Consider the following 23,705-nt stretch of genomic DNA (forward strand, 5'->3'; position numbering starts at 1 on the left):
GCTTAATAGATTTATTGCAATTGTGTTCATTGGATTTTCAAGATTGTGTATTATTGTAAAATATGCACAACATAATCCTGAGCTTAATTATTTTATCTCTTGTGCCCCCAGATAATGTGTACAGGTCAGAGAGTTGTCTCTCTCAGGCCACAAGTACTCACAGGTCAGGCACTAGCCAGGCCTCCAGTGACCTTGTTGTTGAGTACATGTCTGAGCTCCATGCCAACTGCCTTGACACCGCATTGCCTGTGAGGTGCACTTTTACAGCTGCTGGCGATACAGAGACTCGCCACGTCCCCTCTGCCAGAGTGAAGAAGAAGAGTCAGGGCCGGAGGTTCAGTTGCTGCCCAAAGTTGCCAACGGTCAGGATCAAGGTATGGAGCTCCATGTTTGGTGTTTTTCCCCTTCATTACAGCTGAAATAGAATCCAAAGCTAATGGGGTCAGAGTGAGACATTGTGGGGCGTCTAATGGAAGGATGAATTTACTCTGCAACAGGTGTTCAAGAGCAGAGTGGAACCAGAGAGCCACCCCGCTCAAAAGGAGCTGCCTTCGCAGCGTTTCAGCACCTCTCGAGTTGCACTGCGTAAGCGACACACAATGATGATCGTTTTATTTTGATGCATTGCCAAGATGTGGCCAGTGGTCAGAGTGAATGCAGCTTTACTGAGTTTAATGCTGAGGTTTATTCATCTCTGGTCCCATAATGCTTTCTCTGATCAAGACCACTGAGTTTGACGAGCTGTCAGGCAAACATTGTAGCGACTCTTACATTTCCCAAAGTCAAAATTATAGATGCTGTCATTTTGATGTATTACCGTTTGTCTGGTTGGTATAGACTGTGGTCGGAGAGAATGAAAGTACATTTGCCATGTTCAATTCTGATCCTGCAATGTTCTCTTATCACAGATGATGATCATGCTGTCCCATTCATTCCCCAACTTGAGGACGACCTGCCACCAGCACCTGCACAGGAGTCCCGTAGACGTCCCCTGTTGGTGAGAATGTTCCGGGCCATTTCCAGGGCCATCCCAAAGCCATTCAAGGGCTGTGCTTTTTGCAAGAAGAATTAGGAAAGGGTTAGCTATCAACATCTAATAAACATATTAGCAGCATTGATTTGTGTTTCTGCAGTCAAATTTAATAGACTCTCTTGACATGGCATTTTAGCAGACACTTATCCAGAGCAACTAGGGTTAAGTGCATAAGTCAGCTTGGAGATACAATCTAGTGACCTTTTGGTTATTGGCCCAACACTCTTAACCGCTAGGCTACCTGCCACCGCATGGGTTTTACCATATTGCTTATTATTTTTTGATTCCTTCCTATCTGCAAACACTGAAGTGATAAGGAGTTGACCCAATGTAACATTTCACACCATATTTGTATGTTCCATTTGCTGTTTTAAGTACATGATTTCAATATCTGTAATATACTTGCAAACTGAGAAGGCATTTCACACCAGCTTTGTTTCTATTGACCTGAAAATGTGTTTATATTACATTGCAGCACAATATTAATATAATAAGTCCCTTTTTCAACACATTTTGATGCATACATTTCCAGTGTGGGAAGGGGTATGGTTTGTGGCCCATTATATTCTATACAGCTCTTCGGGAGAGGTTGCCAAGGTCAAAGTGGAGCTATTATCATCCTGCTGATCATACAGTATTTGGAATGAAGAAGGGTCCATTAATAGGGGCTAGGGTCAGCCTGAAACTGAGAGGTATCTGTTGGTTGGAGGCCAAGGGTGGGCTTGAAAATGGGCCATTGACAGTTGCTATTTAGAGCTTCTGCTTTCCCTCGCTCCTTCTGTCAATTTACATAATCCCTCTGTTTCTCTTGAAACCCTTTGATAGTTTGATTTGTGATCACCTCTGTAAATCTCTTGTATTTTTACAAAATAATTATCTCAACTATGGCCTATAGATGGAGGGGTACCAGGAGGGAAATGTAAGAGAATACAGATTTGTGTATTTGAAAATATAGTAAAGTTCCCATTTCCAATACTGTATATGAAGATAATATGTTACCATTATGCATAATTGTTTTTCTTTTTCTATGTATCTATCTGTCTCTTGCTTGTCTCTCACATACTTTCACACATACCCAATGATTACACTAATATGTACACTCTCAACGAAAACATAAATAAATACAGATTGATGAAATAGTTAGGAACATTCAATTCAAAATACATTTAAACTTTTTGTCAATGTCAAAGTCAATAGCTGGATATCATTCTACACCCCATGGAGAACAGGGCGCAAGTATTTTTGTCAGACCGTTTGTAAAGAGAGAAGAAGAAAAAAAATATTCCGAGTTCAGGGGTCAAGATAACGGAATCACGTGATAGTGAATTTTGTACTAAGCCTGCGCTCAACCACTGATTAATAAAACACCTACACCGTTGAAGCGTTGCGTTCTTCTCGGTGCACATACTTTGCAACTTTGTGAAATAGTGCAGCCACACGTTGACTTTGCTCACAACTAGCACAGCGTTGCAGCCAGCCCATGTGGAAAACATTGGGTGCATGAGGCATGTTATTGTAAAAGGCTAGCTAGCACATCTATGGCTCTACTGAATCTTCTAAAATTCTAGTGTATCCTGAGACAACTTACAATTCGTTTCATATGCTAAGGTTTAAACGATAAACATGGACAAAGTCGGTATACACTTTAGAAAGGGGAGAGAGGCGATGAAGAGAGTCTCTGAACCAGAGCCTGACTACGAGGAAGAAGTGTTAAAAAGACACAAAAACGCCCAAGCAGTGACTGTTTTAGGCGAAGAAGATGCATCTGTAAAACTTCTTGAATATCTTGTTTTTGGTGCAGAAGATGATCTTGTGGAAAGGCTCGTGGAGGTAGGAATTCATTAGTTACATCTGGGGTGTATTCATTACGTCGGTTCTGTAGCTTAACGTTTCGTCTGTTACAAAACGTTTGGCAACAACTCCAAACGCTCTTCAACGTGACGTAAAATCTGTTGGGTTCTTTAACGGAAGTTGTAGTTCATTTTAATTTTACGGTTGCCATTCCAATCCGAAAAGTCGGCGTAATGAATACACCCATGATTCCATACAGAATGATCCTGCCTGCCAATGTTCTTAAAGATTCTCAGTGGATTATGTTGTCACATTGTCAGCATGGCATAGATGTAAATCCAATATTGATTAATAGTTAGTTACAACCAGGTACTAGACTAATAATCTCCAGTGTCATATCTGTCTGTCACATATCATTTACTTTTAGTTTCATTGCAGTCAGTTTTTATCAAATCAATTTCTTGTCAACAGGACAGAGAGGATGGCGGTGCCACACTTCTGGATGATGACGATTCCAGCGAATCCGATGTAGAGAATGAAGTACGGCTGAAGGTTCAGACAACCAGGACAGCAGTGTGGGAGGATGAGGATGATGATCTGGAGGAAGAGTTAGTACCTGGGACTGCAACGACAATGTCTTATTGTTTCTTTTCAGCATCATCATGTACAATGCTTCACACTTCATGTTACTACATTAGCTGTAGTCATGTAACCCTAATGTCAATTACATTGATATGTGAATCAAACATGGCTTGTATGGGCAGTTACTGGTGATATGCATCTTTCTCTTTGAAGATGAATTGATATGTATCTAGATACATGGGCTCCAGTATGATACAGAAATCAGTGCTTGATTTGGACTGAAATAGGTTCCGGTACTCATTTTGGGTGCTGATACTGTTTTATATTTAGGTGCAGTAGCGCCACAATACCTTTGAGCTAATATTCTATAAGATGAACAGGAGTTCAAGCAGTAGAACATTTGAGGTGCTGGTACTCTGCTCCGGTGAGCTCCTACCCCAGTCAAGCTTTCACAGGAATGACACGTTTTAGTTTGCAATGATTTGGTTTGATGAGAAGAACAAATCGACGCGATAAGATTTGATGCTACAACATTTGTTGCATAAACACATTCATTTTCCATTCTAAATTCAAATCTGCTGCTGATGGAGCTCATGGGCTGGGCCTCTCTGAGCTGGTTCTGTTCGAGCTGACGTGTGTGTGTAAATGTCTATGGTGTATTTTGTCACCTGAGCTGAGCCATAAGGAAGTCTAGTGGGCATCTACCAACCCACTATCAGATTAGGGGGCTTTTTTGCGCAGACAGATTGACAAAAGTGTTAGCAGAAGGTGAATGTTGAACTTTTGTTAAGCCTCGATCACACCTACAGAGTCATTGCGCAAAATGGTACGCAGCATCATCTGGATGTGTGCAACAAAAGTTCAACATTCACCTTCTGGTGTACCAAAATGCAATGACACTATCGGTGTGATCAAGGTGTTATTGGTCAGCGTGCGAAGCAGCAGCGCTCACCGTTTGAGTAGGCTACTGATATTGCTTGGGGTTGTGTGGCATGCAAAATGACTTGTAGATCAATGACTGTCACCGCAGTTACATGCTTAGTTTGACAATGAAGGCGAGGAAGCATCAGTTTTCACTAAAGATCAGAGGTATTTTCAGAAGGTAGAAAGAAAGTAACATGAGCAAAACCTTTTTAGTGAACTGACAATTTAAAACGTTTGAATCGATTTTCTGACCGATGCATGGTACTTTTAGATCGATTTGTACCTTAAGCATTTGAACCGAGGACCGATGCGTATCGGTGAACGGTTACATCCCTAGCAGTTCTGTCACTATGTTTATTCTTCCATGACCTTTCTCTCCCGTTTCTCAGAGTGGACATGACACACCGGTTCCGTAGAGACCTGACCAAGAGTGACGCAGAGGCCAAGATGTCCAAACAGAAGTTACAGCAGAGGATGAAAGAACAGTACGTGGATATTAGTAACACAGCCATGGAGTAAATACCACTGGGATCTGGTGGTTCAAACTCACACTTCCAACTCATTTTTGCCAGGTTCCAAAAAGCAATGGGTGGAATGCCGTCTTGGGCAGACAAAAGTCAAGAAAAAGAAAAAGAATAAGAAAAAAGGTAGACTCCCACATTTTGGTAATCAACATCTTCATGATCCATGTAATATGTTATGAGAGATGCCCCTCACTGATGATACCTACTATATAATGATGAGAGGGTATATAGCGGGGTTCCCCCAACCGATGGCCGCGGGCCAAATTTTGGTGATTTTCTTTTGCCCTCCCAAGTTTCCTGAAGTTAATATTTTTTATTTTTTAACATAAGACTGTAAAAACACCAAGTCAGCTCCAAGTGATTTAATTTTGGAAATCTGTTCCAAAGTATTCCCACACATAAAAGATACACACTAAGTGTACAAAACATTATGAACACCTACTCTTTTCATGGTATAGACTGTTTGAAATGATTGCTTTAATAACATTGTATATATGTTTGGGCTTCTTAGGGTAAATTTGAAGTCTACAAATTATTTGTAATTATGTTCCGGCCCCCTGACCATCCCCTCAAGAAAAAATTGGCACGCTGCTGAATCTAGTTTATGATCCTTGGTGTATATAGTATACATTTGTGTATTTTCAATGAAAGATGTGTCTATTTTCAAAAATTAAAGATGACTCCGATGATGAGGATGGAGATGACCTGATGAGGAAGACGGGCAACTTTGTGGGCTCATCCGACAGTCTTCCCAAAGGAATCATACGGGTGAGTTCTGTTCTCCTATCATCTCGCCACTACTAAATTTGAGATTAAGTTGGAGTAAAACAACCAGCTCTCTCTCTGACTGCAAATGGGGACTCTAACCAGAGTTCTTTAGAGGTTTAGGAGTTACAAAACCATGACATTTTCCAGTATTAGATCATGTGGTTTTCGCAATCGATATCACAATAGTGGGCTCCCGAGTGGCGCAGTGGTCTAAGGCACTGCATCTCAGTGCAAGAAGTGTCACTACAGTCCCTGGTTCGAATCCAGGCTGTATCACATCCGGCCGTGATTGGGTGTCCCATAGGGCGCCGCACATTTGGCCCAGCGTTGTTCAGGTTTGGCCAGGGTAGGCCATCATTGTAAATAAGAATTTGTTGTTAAATGACTTGCATAGTTAAATACAATAGAGTATTTTCAACGTCATGTTTACGTGTGATACTAGTACATTTTATGCTGGATGTATTTAACTCTCTTGCAGATGAAGAAGTGCCTACACGCCAACAACGACCGGCCGTCTGAGGACCGGCTGACCACGGTGCAGTTCCACCCCTCCGCCCAGGTTGTCATGACAGCAGGGCTCGACCAGTCCATCTCTCTGTTCCAGGTATTCATTTTACTCATCAGCTCAGTTTTCTCTCAGGCATTCTTGTGGCTGTCATCGTGAGACATTGCTGCTTTTAATAATATCCTCCAGGTCTTTTGTTTGACCATACAAACTATACGCCCCCAAAAAATACAAACTCTCAATGGACTTCCAAAGTAGCCACCCTTTGCCTTTGCCTTGATGACAGCTTCGCACACTAACAGACAAGTTTGTACTAATATAAATTACCTTCCACCTCACTCTAAATGTCCTTCCTTCGTCTCCAGGTTGATGGAAAGACCAACCCTAAGATTCAGACTATTCACCTGGAGAAGTTCCCGGTGCACAAGGCCCAGTTCAGTGTGGACGGGGAGCAGGTGGTGGCCACCAGTTTCAGGAACAAGCTGTTTTACATCTACGACATGATGGAGGGCAAGGTCATCCCAGTCCACACTGTCAGAGGTGAGGAGCAGGAAGCAATGAGGAGTCACTAGAGCCATTTTACATTACATTTAAGTCATTTAGCAGACGCTCTTATCCAGAGCGACTTACAAATTGGAAAGTTCATACATATTCATCCTGGTCCCCCCGTGGGGAATGAACCCACAACCCTGGCGTTGCAAGCGCCATGCTCTACCAACTGAGCCACACGGGACCCCAAGGCTGTTAGGTAGTAATCTAACCTGTTGGCTGTTAGGTAGTAATCTAACCTGTTGGCTGTTAGGTAGTAATCTAACCTGTTGGCTGTTAGGTAGTAATCTAACCCGTTGGCTGTTAGGTAGTAATCTAACCCGTTGGCTGTTAGGTAGTAATCTAACCCGTTGGCTGTTAGGTAGTAATCTAACCCGTTGGCTGTTAGGTAGGGACGTAGCCTTTTATTACTAGGCTTGGGGGGTATTGAGATTGTCAAACCTTCATACCGACCTTGTGCCATCCCAGGATATAAGGCAATACTGGCACTGAACACAAACCCCATTGAGCCTCTGTAAACCGAAGGTTAGCAATGCTAACAAGTACATGTAAAATTTTATACAGTCTCTGACCTAAATTATTTGCAGGACAGACATCCCCGCTCAAAGTTATACAAAAACAAAAAAATACTACTCACAATTTGCTGTACACAGAAAACAAATATTAGACAGCAAGGTTCTTGATCCAGGAGGGGATTCCCTGCTGTTACCAGGAGTAGCTTGTTTTTTGCAAGAAGCTAATCAGCTATATAACTACTGTAAGTTAGCAAACTAAATGCACAACTGCAGAGTATTTAGCACATTTTAGACAGTTCAATTAATAGTTATAAGATATATTTTAATGGAATTTAATGGCGCCGGATATATGTTATATTTGAGATTCTTCGAAATAGCCACCCTTTGTCTTGACAGCTTTGCACACTCTTGGCATTCTCTCAACCAGCTTTGTGAGGTAGTCACCTAGAATGCATTTCAATTAACAGGTGTGCCTTGTTAAATGTTAATTTGTGGAATTTCTTTCCTTAATCCGTTTGAGCCAATCAGTTGTGTTGTGACAAGGTAGGGGTTGTATACAGAAGAGAGACCTATTAGGTAAAAGACCAAGTCCATATTATGGACTTGAAGGTCAGTCAATCCGGAAAATGTCAAGAACTTTGAAAGTTTCTTCAAGTGCAGTCGCAAAAGCCATCAAGCGCTATGATGAAACTGGCTCTCATGAGTACTGCCACAGGAAAGGAAGACCCAGAGTTACCTCTGCTGCAGAGGATAAGTTCATTGTAGTTAATTGCACCTTAGATTGCAGCCCAAATAAATGATACCTCACAGAGTTCAGGTAACAGACACATCTCAACAACAACTGTTCAGAGGAGACTGCGTGAATCAGGCCTTCATGGTTGAATTGCTGCAATGAAACCACTAGACTTGCTTGGGCCAAGAAACACGAGCAATGGACATTAGACCGGGGGAAATCTGTCCTTTGGTCTGATGAGTCCAAATTTGAGATTATTGGTTCCAACCGCTGTGTCTTTGAGTCACAGAGTAGGTGAATGGATGATCTCCGCATGTGTGGTTCCCACCGTGAAGCATGGAGGAGGTGGTGTGGCAGTGCTTTGCTGGTGATGCCGTCAGTGATTTATTTAGAATTCAAGGCACACTTAACCAGCATGGCTACCACAGCATTCTGCAGTGATACGCCATTCCCATCTGGTTTGCGCTTAGTGGGACTATCATTTGTTTTTCAACAGGACAATGACCTAACACACCCCCAGGCTGTGTCAGGCCTATTTGACCAAGAAGGAGAGTGATGGAGTGCTGCATCAGATGACCTGGCCTCCACAATCACCTGACCTCAACCCAATTGAGATGGTTTGGGATGATTTGGACCGTAGAGTGAAGGAAAAGCAGCCAACAAGTGCTCAGCATATGTGGTAACTCCGTCAATACTGTTGGAAAAGCATTCCAGGTGAAGCTGGTTGAGAGAATGCCAAGAGTGTGCAAAGCTGTCATCAAGGCAAAGGATGGCTACTTTGAACAATCTAAAATATATTTAGAATTGTTTACAATTTTTTTGGTTCCTACATTCCATATGTTATTTTATAGTTTTGATGTCTTCTCTCTTCAACTATGTTGAAAATAGTCAAAATAAAGAAAAACCCTTGAATGAGTTGGTGTAGGTCGGGGTGCCTTGTAAGAATCCGACAGTGAGTGGATCAGTCCTATTAGCCAACGTGCAATTATTGGATAATAAACACCGATCAAAACTATCCTACCAACGGGACATTAAAAACTGTAATATCTTATGTTTCACAAGTTGTGGCTGAACGAAGACATGGATAACATACAGCTGGCTGGGTTTTCTGTGCAAGGGGTGGCGGTCTGTGTCTATTTGTCAATAACACCTGGTGCACGAATTCTGATATTAACTAAGTCTCCAGGTTTTGTTCGCCTGAGGTAGAGTATCTCATGATAAGCTGTAGACCACACTATTTACTTAGACAGTTTCTATATTTAGATGTCTATTTACTGCTACAAACCAATGCTGGCACTAAGACCGCACTCAAAGAGCTGTATAAGGCCATAAGCAAACAAGAAAATGCTTATCCAGAGGCGGCGCTCCTAGTGGCCGGGGACTTTAATGCAGGGAAACTTAAATCCTTTTGACTTAATTTCTACCAGCATGTGCAACCAGAGGGTAAAACAACTCTAGACCATCTTTACACCACACACAGAGGTGTGTACAAAGCTCTCCCTCGCCCTCCATTTGGCAAATCTGACCATAATTCTATTTTCCAGATTCCTGCCTTCAAGCAAAAACTAAAGCAAGAAGTACCAGTGAATCGCTCAATACGGAAGTGGTCAGATGACACAGATTCTAAGCGTCAGGACTGTTTTGCTAGCACAGACTAGAATATGTTTTGGGATTCTTCCGATGGCATTGAGTACACAACATCAGTCACTGGCTTCATCAATAAGTGCATCGATGACGTCGTCCACACAGTATCCGTACGTACTGTGGCGGTTTAGGCGCCATTATCTTGGTATGGCAGGGTTTACACATACAAACACACACCACCAGTCCATGGGAAGGGTTAACACGGTTTATTTTTTATCAGGTACCGGCAGGGTTCCTGATATACAAAACTCAATCAAAGTAAATACGTCGTCACCAGTGAAAGGTCCTCCACTCTTGGTCTTTGGTGTTCACTCCTTGTTGAAATCTTCAGTTCCATTATTGCGGTAAACCACTTCCTCCACCATATGCTCAGTCTCTCCAATAGCCGCCAAGCAAACCCAGGGCGCGGTAAAGTAGAAGCCAATGATTGGATTTACCTGTCTGCCGTTTAGTCTCTAATTACAACTGGAGACAGGTGTGGCTGTTCTACTGCAGTCTGGCAGTTTCCGCTGAGCTGTCCATGGTCCTGGCAGCCAGAAAACACAGAAACCTTGCAGGCACATAACGTCCATCCACCACACAACCCCTGAAACTGCTACAGTACATACCCCAACCAGAAGCCAAGGATTAAAGGCAACATCCGGACTGAGCTAAAGGGTAGAGCTGCCACTTTCAAGGAGTGGGACTCTAACCGGGACGTTTATAAGAAATCCTGCTCTGCCCTCCTCCGAACCATCAAACAGGCAAAGCGTCAATACAGGACTAAGATTGAATCTTACTACACTGGCCTCGACGCTCGTCGGATGTGGCAGGGCTTGCAAACTATTATGGACTACAAAGGGAAGCACAGCCGCGAGCTGCCCAGTGACACAAGCGAACCAGACGAGCCAAATTACTTCTATCCGCGCTTCAAGGCAAGCAACACTGAAGCATGCAAGAGAGCACCAGCTGTTCCAGACGACTGTGTGATCACGCTCTCCGCAGCCAATGTGAGTAAGACCTTTAAACAGGTCAACATTCACAAGGCCGCAGGGCCAGACGGATTACGAGGATGTGAACTCCGAGCATGCGCTGACCAACTGGCAAGTGTCTTCACTGATATTTTCAACCAGTCCCTGACCAACATGTTTCCAGCAGGCCACCATAGTCCCTGTGCCCAAGAACACCAAGGTAACCTGCCTAAAATGACTACCGACACGTAGCACTCACGTCTGTAGCCATGCAGTGCTTTGAAAGGCTGGTCATGGCTCACATCAGCAGCATCCTCCCGGATACCCTAGACCCACTCCAATTCGCATACCATCCTAACAGACCCACAGATGATGCAATCTCTGTTGCACTCCTCACTGCCCTTTCCCACCTGGACAAAAGTAATGTGAGAATGCTATTCATTGAATAAAGCTCAGCGTTCAACACCATATTGCCCTCATCACTAAGCTAAGGACCCTGGGCCTAAACACCTCCCTCTGCAACTGGATCCTGGACTTCCTGACGGGCCTCCCCCAGGTGGTAAGGGTAGGTAACAACAGATCCGCCACGCTGATCCTCAAGGGGCGCGTGCTCAGTCCCCTCGTGTACTCCCTGTTCACCCATGACTGCATAGCCAAGCACGACTCCAACACCATCATTAAGTTTGCCGACGACAGAACGTTGGTTGGCCTGATCACCGACAACGATGAGACAGCCTATAGAGAGGAGGTCAGAGACCTGGCAGTGTGGTGCCAGGATAACAACCTCTCCCTCAACGTGATCAAGACAAAGGAGATGATCGTGGACTACAGGAAAAGGAGGGTTGAGTACGCCACCATTCTCATCGACGGGGCTGTAGTGGAGCATGTTGAGAGTCCACATCACCAACGAACTGTCATGGTCAAAACACACCAAGACAGAGGGCACAACAAAACCTATTCCCCCTCAGGAGACTGAAAAGATTTGGCATGGGTCCTCAGATCCTCAAAGTTCTACAGCCGCCTGGTATGGCAACTGCTCAGCCTCCGACCGCAAGGGACTACAAAGGGTAGTGTTTACGGCCCAGTACGTCACTGGAGCCAATCTTCCTGCCATCCAGGACCTCACCTGGGAGCATGAGCAGCAGTGTGCGGCGTTTTCCTTTCTGTTTTCCATTTGCCTACACCTCCAGCACCTGCTGAAAGTACTTGGATGTGCGTATTTTCTTCAGCTTTTGTACATATTACCTCAATTACCTCGACAAACCTGGGCCCCGCACATTGACTCTGTACCGGTACCCCCTGTATTTAGCCTCGTTAGTTATTTTATCGTTGCTCTTTAATTATCTGTAATTTTTCTATTTTATTTGTTTATTTGAGGAAACACTTTTTCTTAATGGCATTGTTGGTTAAGGGCTTGTAAGTAAGCATTTCACTGTTGTATTCGGCGCATGTGACAAATAACATTTTATTTGATATCTAGCTGGCAAACATTTAGTTGTGTAACAAGGGGAAAGGGGGATACCAACTCAGTTGTACACCTGAACGTATTCAACTGAAATGTGTCTTATAGAGGTCGACCGATTATGATTTTTCAACGCCAATACCGATTATTGGAGGACCAAAAAAAGCCGATACTGATCAATCGGCTGATTAAAAAAATATAAAAAACGTTTAAAAAAAGTTTAATAAAATTATTTTCTAATAATGACAATTACAACAATACTGAATGAACACTTATTTTAACTTAATATAATACATCAATAAAATCAATTTAGCCTCAAATAAATAATGAAACATGTTCAATTTGGTTTAAATAATGCAAAAAAAGTGTTTTGCCTTAAAATCAATACACAAGTATATATTTTTAAACCTGCATATTTAGCTAAAAGAAATCCAGGTTAGCAGGCAATATTAACCAGGTGAAATTGTGTCACTTGTCTTGCGTTCATTGCACGCAGTGTCAGGGTATATGCAACAGTTTGGGCCGCCTGGCTCGTTGCAAACTAATTTGCCAGAATTTTACGTAATTATGACATAACATTGAAGGTTGTGCAATGTAACAGGAATATTTAGACTTATGGATGCCACCCGTTAGATAAAATACGGAGCGGTTCTGTATTTCACTGAAAGAATAAACGTCTTGTTTTCGAGATTATAGTTTCCGGATTCGACCATATTAATGACCTAAGGCTCGTATTTCTGTGTGTTATTATGTTATAATTAAGTCTATGATTTGATAGAGCAGTCTGACTGAGCGATGGTAGGCACCAGCAGGCTCGTAAGCATTCATTCAAACAGCACTTTCGTGCGTTTTGCCGGCAGCTCTTTGCTGTGCTTCAAGTATTGCGCTGTTTATGACTTCAAGCCCATCAACTCCCGAGATTAGGCTGGTGTGACCGATGTGAAATGGCTAGTTAGTTAGCGGGGTGCGCGCTAATAGCGTTTCAAACGTCACTCGCTCTGAGACTTGGAGTAGTTGTTCCCCTTGATCTGCATGGGTAACACTGTTTCGAGGGTGGCTGTTGTCGATGTGTTCCTGGTTCAAGCCCAGGTAGGAGCGAGGAGAGTGACGGAAGCTATACTTTTACACTGGCAATACTAAAGTGCCTATAAGAACATCCAATAGTCAAAGGTATATGAAATACAAATCGAATAGAGAGAAATAGTCCTATAACTACAACCTAAAACTTCTTACCTGGGAATATTGAAGACTCATGTTAAAAGGAACCACCAGCTTCATATGTTCTCATGTTCTGAGCAAGGAACTTAAACGTTAGCTTTCTTACATGGCACATATTGCACTTTTACTTTCTTCTCCAACACTTTGTTTTTGCATTATTTAAACCAAATTGAACATGTTTCATTATTTATTTGAGGCTAAATTGATTTTATTGATGTTATTAAGTTATGATATTAAGTTAAAATAAGTGTTCATTCAGTGTTGTTGTAATTGTCATTATTACATATAAAAATAAAAAATCGGCCGATTAATCGGTATCAGCTTTTTTGGTCCTCCAATAATCGGTATCGGTGTTGAAAAATCATAATCGGTCGACCTCTAATTGACGGTATTGAAAACCATCCCGTGGCTATTTCCAAATACCCTGCTATACGGTATACCACCCAAGCCTAGTTGTTACCGAGCAACTGATTGTGTTCTATGATTGGTTTAAAGATAAAATCACTGTATTCTCAGCCACTGTTATTTTTTAAATGGGTAGTGGGGGAGTGACTGGTTGTGTGATTGAGTGCAGTAACAAATATTGTTGTCCCTCAGGTCTGAGGGAACAGAGCGTGAAAGAGTTTGAAGTCTCCCCTGATGGAGAATCCCTCCTTCTCACTGGCACCTCCGGATACCTCCACGTGTTAACAATGAAGGTAGGTGATTGTAGATGGCAAATACCTGGTATACCATGCATCCAAAATGGATCAAAACATAAGACTCCGTTTTGGATCAGGTGCATACGTGCATTGCATAAATGTCTGTATATTCTCACTGTTGTTGTTTTTTCAGACAAAGGAGGTAGTGAACAGCATGAAGATCAACGGAAACATCGCAGGAGTGGCTTTCTCCCACGACGGCAGCAAAGTCTTCACCAATTGTGGTGGGTTTTACCCTGGTCTAAAAAGACACACAGCCTAGCATCCCAATCACATCCTAAAACCTTTTTTAGATGATTTTAGTTAAAGCTGCAATATGTGACTTTTTGGGCGACCTGACCAAATTCACATAGAAATGTGAGTTATAGATCTGTCATTCTCTTTGGAAGCAGTAGATTTGTTGTATGTGCGATATTATTATGCTTCACATTAAGTTATTTTGTATGTCTTTTACTTTTGGTTTTGTACACAAGCTTCAAACAATATTTTTGTTAATGGAAAATATATCTAACAGAGATGGTACAATGATTCTCAGTGGTCGTAGTCGGTCACCAAACATTTCTGTAAAAAAAAAATAACGATAAATCCTTGTTCCTATTTTTTGTATTTGTTTGTGCTGTTGGTGGTAGGTGCACTTTGAAAAATGTAATGTGTCTGAAGGTAGAACTCCACTTATCTGGCAGGCCCAAAGAGCAAATCAAGTGCACCTACAGGCCTACCGCTGGCCAATCAGATAGCTCAGATCACTGTGTATGCACAGTTTCCTCAAGCCATAGACGGTAAAAAGAAGCTGATAAAAGTTGATACTGTGAGATTTCAAAACTTTTAAAACCATGACTAGAGAGACTCAACGAAATATAGCAAAGCACTGCTGTTTTTATGAGTAAGTTCATGTTGAAGTTGTTATTCAGCACTGTCAATGCTCATTCTCCCTACATCCACTCACACTGCAAGCAGTATAGCAGTGTTATTAGCAGGGTGTCTCTTTATTTATATAGAGTAATATTTCACTAACTGGCCATCGGATAAACAACATGAATTGGTGCATGAGGCAGAAATGAGTTTCGCTATCAGCTGAAAGCCTCACCGCTGCTCTCGCCTTCCCCTCAGACTGATTATCAGATGCAGGTCATCAGTCCAGTAAAATAAATCAAATGATTATGCTCACTCAGCTGTGCCTCAAGTAATACAGCAAATGATCATATACCTACAATTTTGAAATGGTCTGAGAAGAACAACATTGGCAGGGCAATTCAAGCATGCAGTGATAATGTATTGGGCATATTTTATTTTTACCTTTTATTTAACTAGGCAAGTCAGTTAAGAACAAATTCTTATTTTCAATGACAAGCCTAGGAACAATGGGCTTGTTCAGGGGCAGAACGACAGATTTTTACCTTGTCAGCTCGGGGATTTGATCTTGCAACCTTTCGGTTACTAGTCCAACGATCTAACCACTAGGCTACCCGCCGCTCCAAAATATAGCCTACTACAAACCTAATTGCTACAGAACAGTTTTTAATAGGTTAATGGTTCATACTCAGGCTTTTGTTTTTTGTCATGTTTAAAAAATAAAATAAAAATCTGAGCGGTAGATCTTGGCTTTTATTTTGACTCAAGGTGACCACTGCCCTGGTGATCACTGCTTGTTTTGTCACAAACTGAAATTAGGTGAACTATTAGCATTTTAGCAAAAAAGTAATGGCAGATTGAGTTCTGCATATTGCACCTTTAAAGCTGTACATGGGTACCTGTATGTACTAAACCTTTTTGATGTTGCAGAGGAGGGTGAGGTGTACATATGGGACATGAGGAGCAGTAAATGCCTGAACAGGTTCACAGATGATGGCTGTGTAAGTGGGACCTCCATAGCTGCATCCAAGAACGGACAGTATCTGGCCTGCGGGTGAGTCAGCCATTTTGTTTTCAAAATTTTTAGCTCGTTTTGTGACATAAGGTTGTTGGTGGGTAGCTCATTTATTAGTTCAACCATTTCCTTGCTGATATGATTCAGCAGCGATTGTGATAAAACCATTGCAATGTTTGTGTATTGTCCTGTTTATCTTGCTTCAGATGTCCTTTTTTTAGTTTTTATGCATGATTCTGCCACAAAACCTTCAGGATAGTTGGGTCGTTCTACCAATTAGGTGTCCTTTTTTTAAAGAAGTGTAACAAATGTTAACATTCTGTCATAAAGAGCACGTTCAACTTAGTAAAAAACATGTTTTCCCACTTTAAGCGTTTAAATAAAACAATTGTAGTAAGTGCCTATTAAGTGCAAAATAAAGTAACAGGGTTGGGGATTTCATCTTTAATCAGCTGTACATTTCCTCGTGGGGGAATGGAATCTTGTTTTGTGCAACAGGAAGTGTTAATTAAATGCAAGCTTCACAAAAAAATATATATAGTTAACATTTCTAGCCTGTCTATCCATGGGTAACAGGGTTGACATGTTATGCTTGACCCGCTCAGTTTTCCACCACAAAACACCAGAAAATGGCCAAAAAGAGTAGAACCTGCTTTTATTCTGATTTGACTATTAGGTGTTCTATGTTTTTGGGGGGGGAAATCTTTTAAAAGGAATAGTTTCACCATATTAAAATGAGAATTCAGTTCAGGTATCATGGTTGATCTTAAAATGAAGGGCAGTTGTAAATTAATCACATGAAATAAATGATCTTCAGGAGGATAACAAAATAGTGCTGTACAATGATGGTGAAACTTGAAGAAATGTTTGGGTTAAGTGGGTTAAAACCTTCCTAGAGGTGACACATGGATGACAGAGAGACATGTCAAAATGCAGAATTTTTGGCACGTAAGCAAGTCTTTATTCATATAAAAAAAACAGATTTATTGAATTCTCCATGTGGTCTAAATTAAAGGGCACCTAATTTAATATAACAGGCTTTTAAAATGTAATATTTGTGCACAATTTCTACTTAAAATATCAAAGGGATGCAAAAGGCACCCATTTTGTGGAATAACCCAATTATATTTTTTTCATATAGTATACCTGTAGCAGACAAGTTTTTCACATTCTTTTTCTACCGTTTCTATTATCTCAGGTCAGCGGCAGGTGTGGTGAACGTGTACTCCCAGGAGGAGTGTATGCGGCAGAACAACCCCAAGCCTCTGAAGGCCATGGTGACCTCTGCCACCTCTCTCTGCTTCAACCCCACCTCCGAGATCCTAGCCATCGCCTCCAGGGCTGACGACGAGGCTGCCCGATTGGTCAGTCTCTCGCTCTCACACACACACCTAATGTTGTCTTTGTCATCATTACAGCTACACCTGGTCTCTTGTAAATAAGAGGTTTTATTGCAGCATGACTTGGATAGTAATAAAGTTTGAATTGATTTAAAATGAAGTAAAACCATGTCACTCTTTCACTGTCATCAAGTGTCATGTGTCTACCCTTCTCATTTCAGGTTCATATCCCCAGCTTCACAGTGTTCTCCAACTTCCCCATGTTCCAGAGAAAAACCATGTACAGGGCCCACCGTCTGGACTTCTCCCCAAACAGCGGCTTCTTCTCCCTGGCCAACAACAAGGGCCATGCCCCTCTCTTCAGGTGAGTCTCTTGTTTTTCCTTATTTTTTTGTATATATTTTTCTCGGACTGCAGAAAATTAAAACATCGTCATTGATACAAATAAATATACAAAATATTAGAATAATAATTAGGTTTATTTTTCTCAACTACATTTCAGGTTGTTGCATTACAAAAACTTTTGATGAAGAGCATCCCAAGCAGGCTCGTAATCAACATCAAGACACCAAGCTCCCTCAATAAAACTACCATTGTCTTCAAGAAGACATTTTACAATGAAAAGGACTTGAATTGAGAAATCGGTTATGCTTATTACATCTATGAAAGTGTCACAGCAAGATACCATGTCTTCGTTATCCAGTTTTTTTCCCTTTCAAATTTGAGTAATTACATTTTTTTTTAAAGTGTTCTGTTTTCAAAATGCACATCTTGTATATTTCTTTCTGTATACTTTAGGGTTTTACAAATGTTTGTATAGTGGATAAAATACAACTTAATTTCCTTGATACTTGGCTATTATTATATTTTCTTCTGTTTCTATATATCTTGGAGAACAATAACATTATAGATTGACTATAATGCTTAAACTAGTATAGAAAAGCTGTCAAACTTGTATGCACTATAGCCCCATTAGTCTATTCTCTGTTGACCTGAGAATCTGTTTGCTACCAGCCACAACAATGGATTAGAACTATTCACTGTGAATTCCAGCTTGACCAAAGCTGCCATTTTATGAGGAAGGCGCTCCTCTAAATCTGATAGTGTTTATTCCACATTTTGTTGTTACAGCCTTAATTCTAAATGGATGTTTTCTTTTTTTTTCTAACCAATCTACACACAATACCCCATAATGCCAAAGTGAAAACATGTTTTTGAAATTTTTGCAAATGTATTGAAAATTAAATGCAGCAATATCTCATTTACATAAGTATTCACACCCCTTTGCTATGACACTCCCAATTGCGCTCAGCTGCAGCCAATTTCCTTTGATCATCCTTCAGCCATGCTACAACTTGATTAGAGTCCACCTGTGTTCAATTCAATTGTTTGGACATGATTGAGAAAGAAAAACACCTGTCTACATAAGGTCCCACAGTTGACAGTGCATGTCAGAGCAGAAACTATACCATGACGTCTGAGACAGAATTGTGACAAGGCATATCTGGGGAAGGGTATAAAAAATGTCTAGAGTGTTGAAAGTTTCCAAGAGCACAGTGGTCTCCATCACTGGTAAATTGATAAAATATGGAACTACCCAGACTCTGCCTAGAGCTGGACCTCTGACCAAACTGATGAAAAAAGTCAAGGGGTATGAATACTTTCTGAAGGAACAGCCTATCTGACCCAGTTTATCAGCAGACCAAGGCCAGAAAGGCACATCAGAAAGTGAAGCTAATATAAACCCTTACTTTGCATTCATGCTTACATTATGGCTCAAAGAACAGTTTGCTTGATGGTGCTATTCGCACTGAAATTGACAGCTTTTTTTTTTTACTCCACCAAAGGGACCTACCTCCCTGCTAAGCCACAGCTTTGAGAGAAACACCTACACATACACCTACAGACCTCAAATGAATGACAGTCACAGCACCATGTGTTACATACTTTAGATCCTCCTTTAGGAGGTCAGTCAGGATAGGCAGCATTCCAACACCTACATTTCTCATTAGTAAAAGCATTGTGTCCTCCCCAAGGCGTCGTTGTCGTTTGTATCTGCATTCAGCCAAATCATATCTCTCTCCTTGTGTTTAAGTGCGTCTTTATCACATTTATTGTTTTGGTCTGTCCTGAGGTATTTCTGTAATATAATAGGCTGGAGAAATGTCTTTATGATGAATGAACCTTAACACCAAACAAACAAAAGAGTTTTCCCCTGTACTCCCCCTAATGCAGAAACCAATAGAAACTATAACGGGTGGGAAGTACTGAAACAAATAATGAGCCTCATCAGCATTTTACTTTCTTTTTGTTCTCATGAGGGTGTCTTGAGAGTCAATAAATATATTTGCCCTGCAGATCAGACATGGAAAATAGCTGCAATTGTGAAATAAATGGTCATTTGTGTAAATATAGGTTTAGGATCAACACAGATTCTGTCTATTCTCTGGTCTGTCTGACTAATTTACAGATTTGCGATTCCAGCAGCAGGTTGCAGCTGTGTAGTTGGTGAACCTCTCAAAATAATCACAAACTCCTTGATCTATCTCTTATGAATATATGTGCTAGTAGCAAAATGAGCAATATCTTATTACACAGTGTGTCTCTTTTTCACACGCATGTTAGAGAAATACAGTGCCTTCAAAAAGTATTCACACCCCTTGACTTTTTCCACATTTTGTTGTGTTACAAAGTGGGATTAAAAATGATTTAATTGTCATTTTTTGTCAATGATCTACACAAAATACTTTCAAACTGGCACAAAAATTCAACTTTTTTTATATTAATGGAAAATAAAATACTAATATATTTTGATTAGGTAAGTATTCAACCCCCTGAGTCAATGCATGTTAGAATCAACTTTGGCAGCGATTACAGCTCTGAGTCTTTCTGTGTAAGTCTCTAAGAGCTTTACAAAGCTTTACAAACCAGGATTGTACAATATTTGCCCATTCTTTTAAAAATTATTCAAGCTCTGTCAAGTTGGTTGTTGATCATTGCTAGATAGCATTTTCAAGTCTTGCCATAGAAGATGTTCCTAATGTTTGGTATACTCAGTGTATATTTGGCCTTGCGTTTCAGGTTATTGTCTTCCTGAAAGGTGGATTTTTCTCCCAGTGTCTGTTGGAAAGCAGACTGAACCAGGTTCTCCTTTAGGACTTTGCCTGTGCTTAGACCTATTCTTTTTCTTTTTATCCTTAAAAAAACTCCCTACTCCCTGCCGATGACAAGCATACCCATAACATGATGCAGCCACCACCATGCTTGAAAATATGAAGAGTGTGACTCAGTGATGCATTGTGTTGGATTTGCCCCAAACATAACATTTGGTATTCAGGACATAAAGTTAATTTCTTTGCCACATTTTTTTACAATATTACTTTAGTGCCTTATTGAAAACAGAATACATGTTTTGGAATATTTTTATTATGTACAGGCTTCCTTCTTTTCACTCTGTCATTTAGGTTAGTATTGTGGAGTAACCACAATGTTGTTGATCCATCCTCCAATTTTTTCCTATCACAGCCATTTAACTCTGTAACTGCTTTAAATCACCATTGGCCTCATGGTCAAATCCTTCCTTCCTTCCTCTTTGTTGTGACTGGGTGTATTGATACACCATCCAAAGTATAATTAATAACTTCACCGTGCTCAAAGGAAAATTATATATCTTGGTTTTTTTTACCCATCTTCTTCGCAAACCATTGGAAAACCTCCCTGCTCGACTGAGAGACCTTACAGATAAATTGTATGTGTGGGGTACAGAGATGGTGTTAAACACCATTATTGCACCCAGATAGTCCATGCAACTTATCTGACTAGTTCAGCAAATGTTTACTCTTGAAGTGATTTAGGCTTGCCATAACAAAGGAGTTTAATACTCATTGACTCATGACATTTCACCTTTCCATTTTTATTAATTTGTAAACATTTCTAAAAACATAATTCCACTTTGACATTATGGGGTATTGTGTTAGATCAGTGACACAAAATCTAAATGTAATGCATTTTAAATTCAGGCTGTAACAAAGAAATGTGGAAAACATCAAGGGGTGTGAATACTTTGAGGGCAAGGTAGTTGTTTCACTAACTCACCTGACTACTGTGCAAGCTGTTGTCAACCATCACAACACACACCCACACACAGTCACACATATACCTGACTAGCTGGAAGTACCTTCTTTGGCAGTGGTGACAGCAGCTTTGTACGACAGTCTTTGTAGGACAGTCACAAACTTATTTCATTCTTTCAACTCCATTGCAGAAGAAAGATATACGGTAAGTTTGTGTGTCAACAATTCTTGTAACAGGATCACGAGTAGCCTATAGCAATTTTTTACAAATATTATCTGTATGTGAAATATGCCTATGTATTGTATTACAATTACACCAATTGCTCATACAATGTTTTTTTGTGTAGCAATATTGATTTCTGTACAGTTACAGTACTGTAAATACTCTTATGTTTTCATTCCAACCAATCTTCTGCCTGTTGACTGTTGATGTGGGTCAGATACGTTTCAAAATTAAACACACACAACTCAATAGTGGCATTATCATCAGAACATGTAACAGTGAACATCCAAGTTTGGCAGATTTCTTCCTTGATTGACAATGGTTTAGTCACAGAGAAGTTTCCAGGTAGACCTCAGTACAGGACAACCATTGACTGTATTTTATTTTCCATTCTTCACAGCCATTTACATAGACTTGGTTACATATGACCCTCAACGCAACTTGTTGGTGAACAGGTTTGACAAGCTAGCACCAATTGTGTAAAGTATAAAATCTAGTAGCACAATGCATGTGTCATGTCCTTTTGGATGGTAACGTCGGTGCGACTGGATACAGTAAATTAAACCTGGGCTTTGGACAGCCATTGGCTTTGGGCCAAACAGAGGCCGCATGAATGGGACACAAGAATCAGCCTTTTGACAGCTTGCAGTTGTTAGTAGTAGATTAGAGTAGATAAGACCTGGGATATTGTTTACCTGACTGGCAGGGAAACTTGAAAGCATGCCCCTATGTTTTTGAGGTTATATAACTTATTTGTTGGGATTCACGGATCACTTTCCAAATAAATACATTTTAAAGGTCTTAGGGTTGAAAGAGTAATTTACTGCATCACAAAGAGGCCATCGTTGTTTTTATTGAGGGAGATGGTACATTGGAGTTCACATACATTGACAGCATGTATGGTATGACATCCACATTCACTCATGTCTAAGCCACACGCAACAAAACTGAACATAGTCTACACAGAGCATACAGAGATATGTTATTTTCCATTGGCTCAGATGTGAAGCCCTGTGACATCACAGTGTCCTGATCATTTCTCAGGTCACCGAGAGGAAAATCACTTACATGCCACACAGGTAGATTAATGGTTGGACAAGGGAGTCTTTTTTTGGGACAAACTACAAAAAACGTAATGAGGAACCTGACAGATTGCATGTTAAATTGGGTTGGAAGGCATCGGAAGTATGGAGACCCCCGCCTCTAAGCGGAGAATGATACTATGGCAATGTTGGAAATTCAATGCCAGCCTGTCTGTCTGAAAATGTACCTGTGGTCAGAGACCTGTGTTCAAATGACAATGGAAGCACTGAAATCAGAGACAATTCTTCAGTGACTTCGATTCTTAAAACATGGTTGGATAAAAGCCATGAGCTCACACGTCAGTTTAAATTGCATGGATGATGTTTGTCAGTATCACGGCAGAATAATTATTTCAACCTCTCTTGCATGTGTGTGCTCCCATTACGCCTATGTGGGGTAGAACAGTCTATTGTTGTGCTTTCAGGTGCACTGTAGGAATTCTGTTGAGAAATCACACACACACAGCATAGGAGTGGGAGAGAGTCTTTTGAAAATGGAATGGAATGCTGCAGGACCAGAAATATCAATAGACTCAAATAAAGAACATTCTGAAAAAAACAGACAGACTTCTGCATCATCATCGCATTTCCCACGGTTTATTCGTTTACCGTTGTTTGTTTTGGGAGTCAATAAAACGTATTGCTGTGGTACGTGACTTGCATGAGTTCATGGTGTACAGTTCCTTTACACCCATGGAAAAAATATAGGCATGGCTAAGACAACCACATTCATAGACAGTAACTGCTTTAGCGCCTATTGACGATAGTATCTTCTGACTGTTGGATTTTTGTTAAGAGCCCAGAAGCTTGCTCAAAAAATTAACACGCATTGCTTGAGGTTCGGTTTTGTAAACATAAGGAACATATCTTTCATATTAGCAAGAAATACTTTTTTTTTTTTTTAAGGTAAATGGTGTGTGGTAAATTTAACTTTTTTTAAAGTATTTCTTGCTAATATGAAAGACACGTTCATTATGTTTAGGGTTAGGGTTCGCACACAGCCATATTTCCATTACAGCGATTGCTTACTGAAAACAGACGGAAAACAGAGTGTACTACCTGTGCTAATTAGCCATCTGCATCTCTGAACACCTGTGTGTAAATGGAAGATGGACGCCACAAACATGTTGTCACTGAAAAATACTGTCTGCTGCAACTGTGTTAAAACAGTGTACAGCGAGTGTGTATTCTGCATTTGTGAAATTACTTTTTGATGCGATA

General features: G+C 40.8%; 1 pseudogene; it reads left to right on the forward strand.

Moving 5' to 3' along the window:
• Window positions 1-2,507: 2,507 nt before the first annotated feature.
• On the forward strand, window positions 2,508-18,301 carry LOC120044520 (annotated as a pseudogene).
• The last annotated feature ends 5,404 nt before the right edge of the window (window positions 18,302-23,705 follow it).

The sequence above is a fragment of the Salvelinus namaycush genome, chromosome 3 (assembly GCF_016432855.1).
Source record: "Salvelinus namaycush isolate Seneca chromosome 3, SaNama_1.0, whole genome shotgun sequence".
In the NCBI taxonomy this organism is placed as follows: domain Eukaryota; kingdom Metazoa; phylum Chordata; class Actinopteri; order Salmoniformes; family Salmonidae; genus Salvelinus; species Salvelinus namaycush.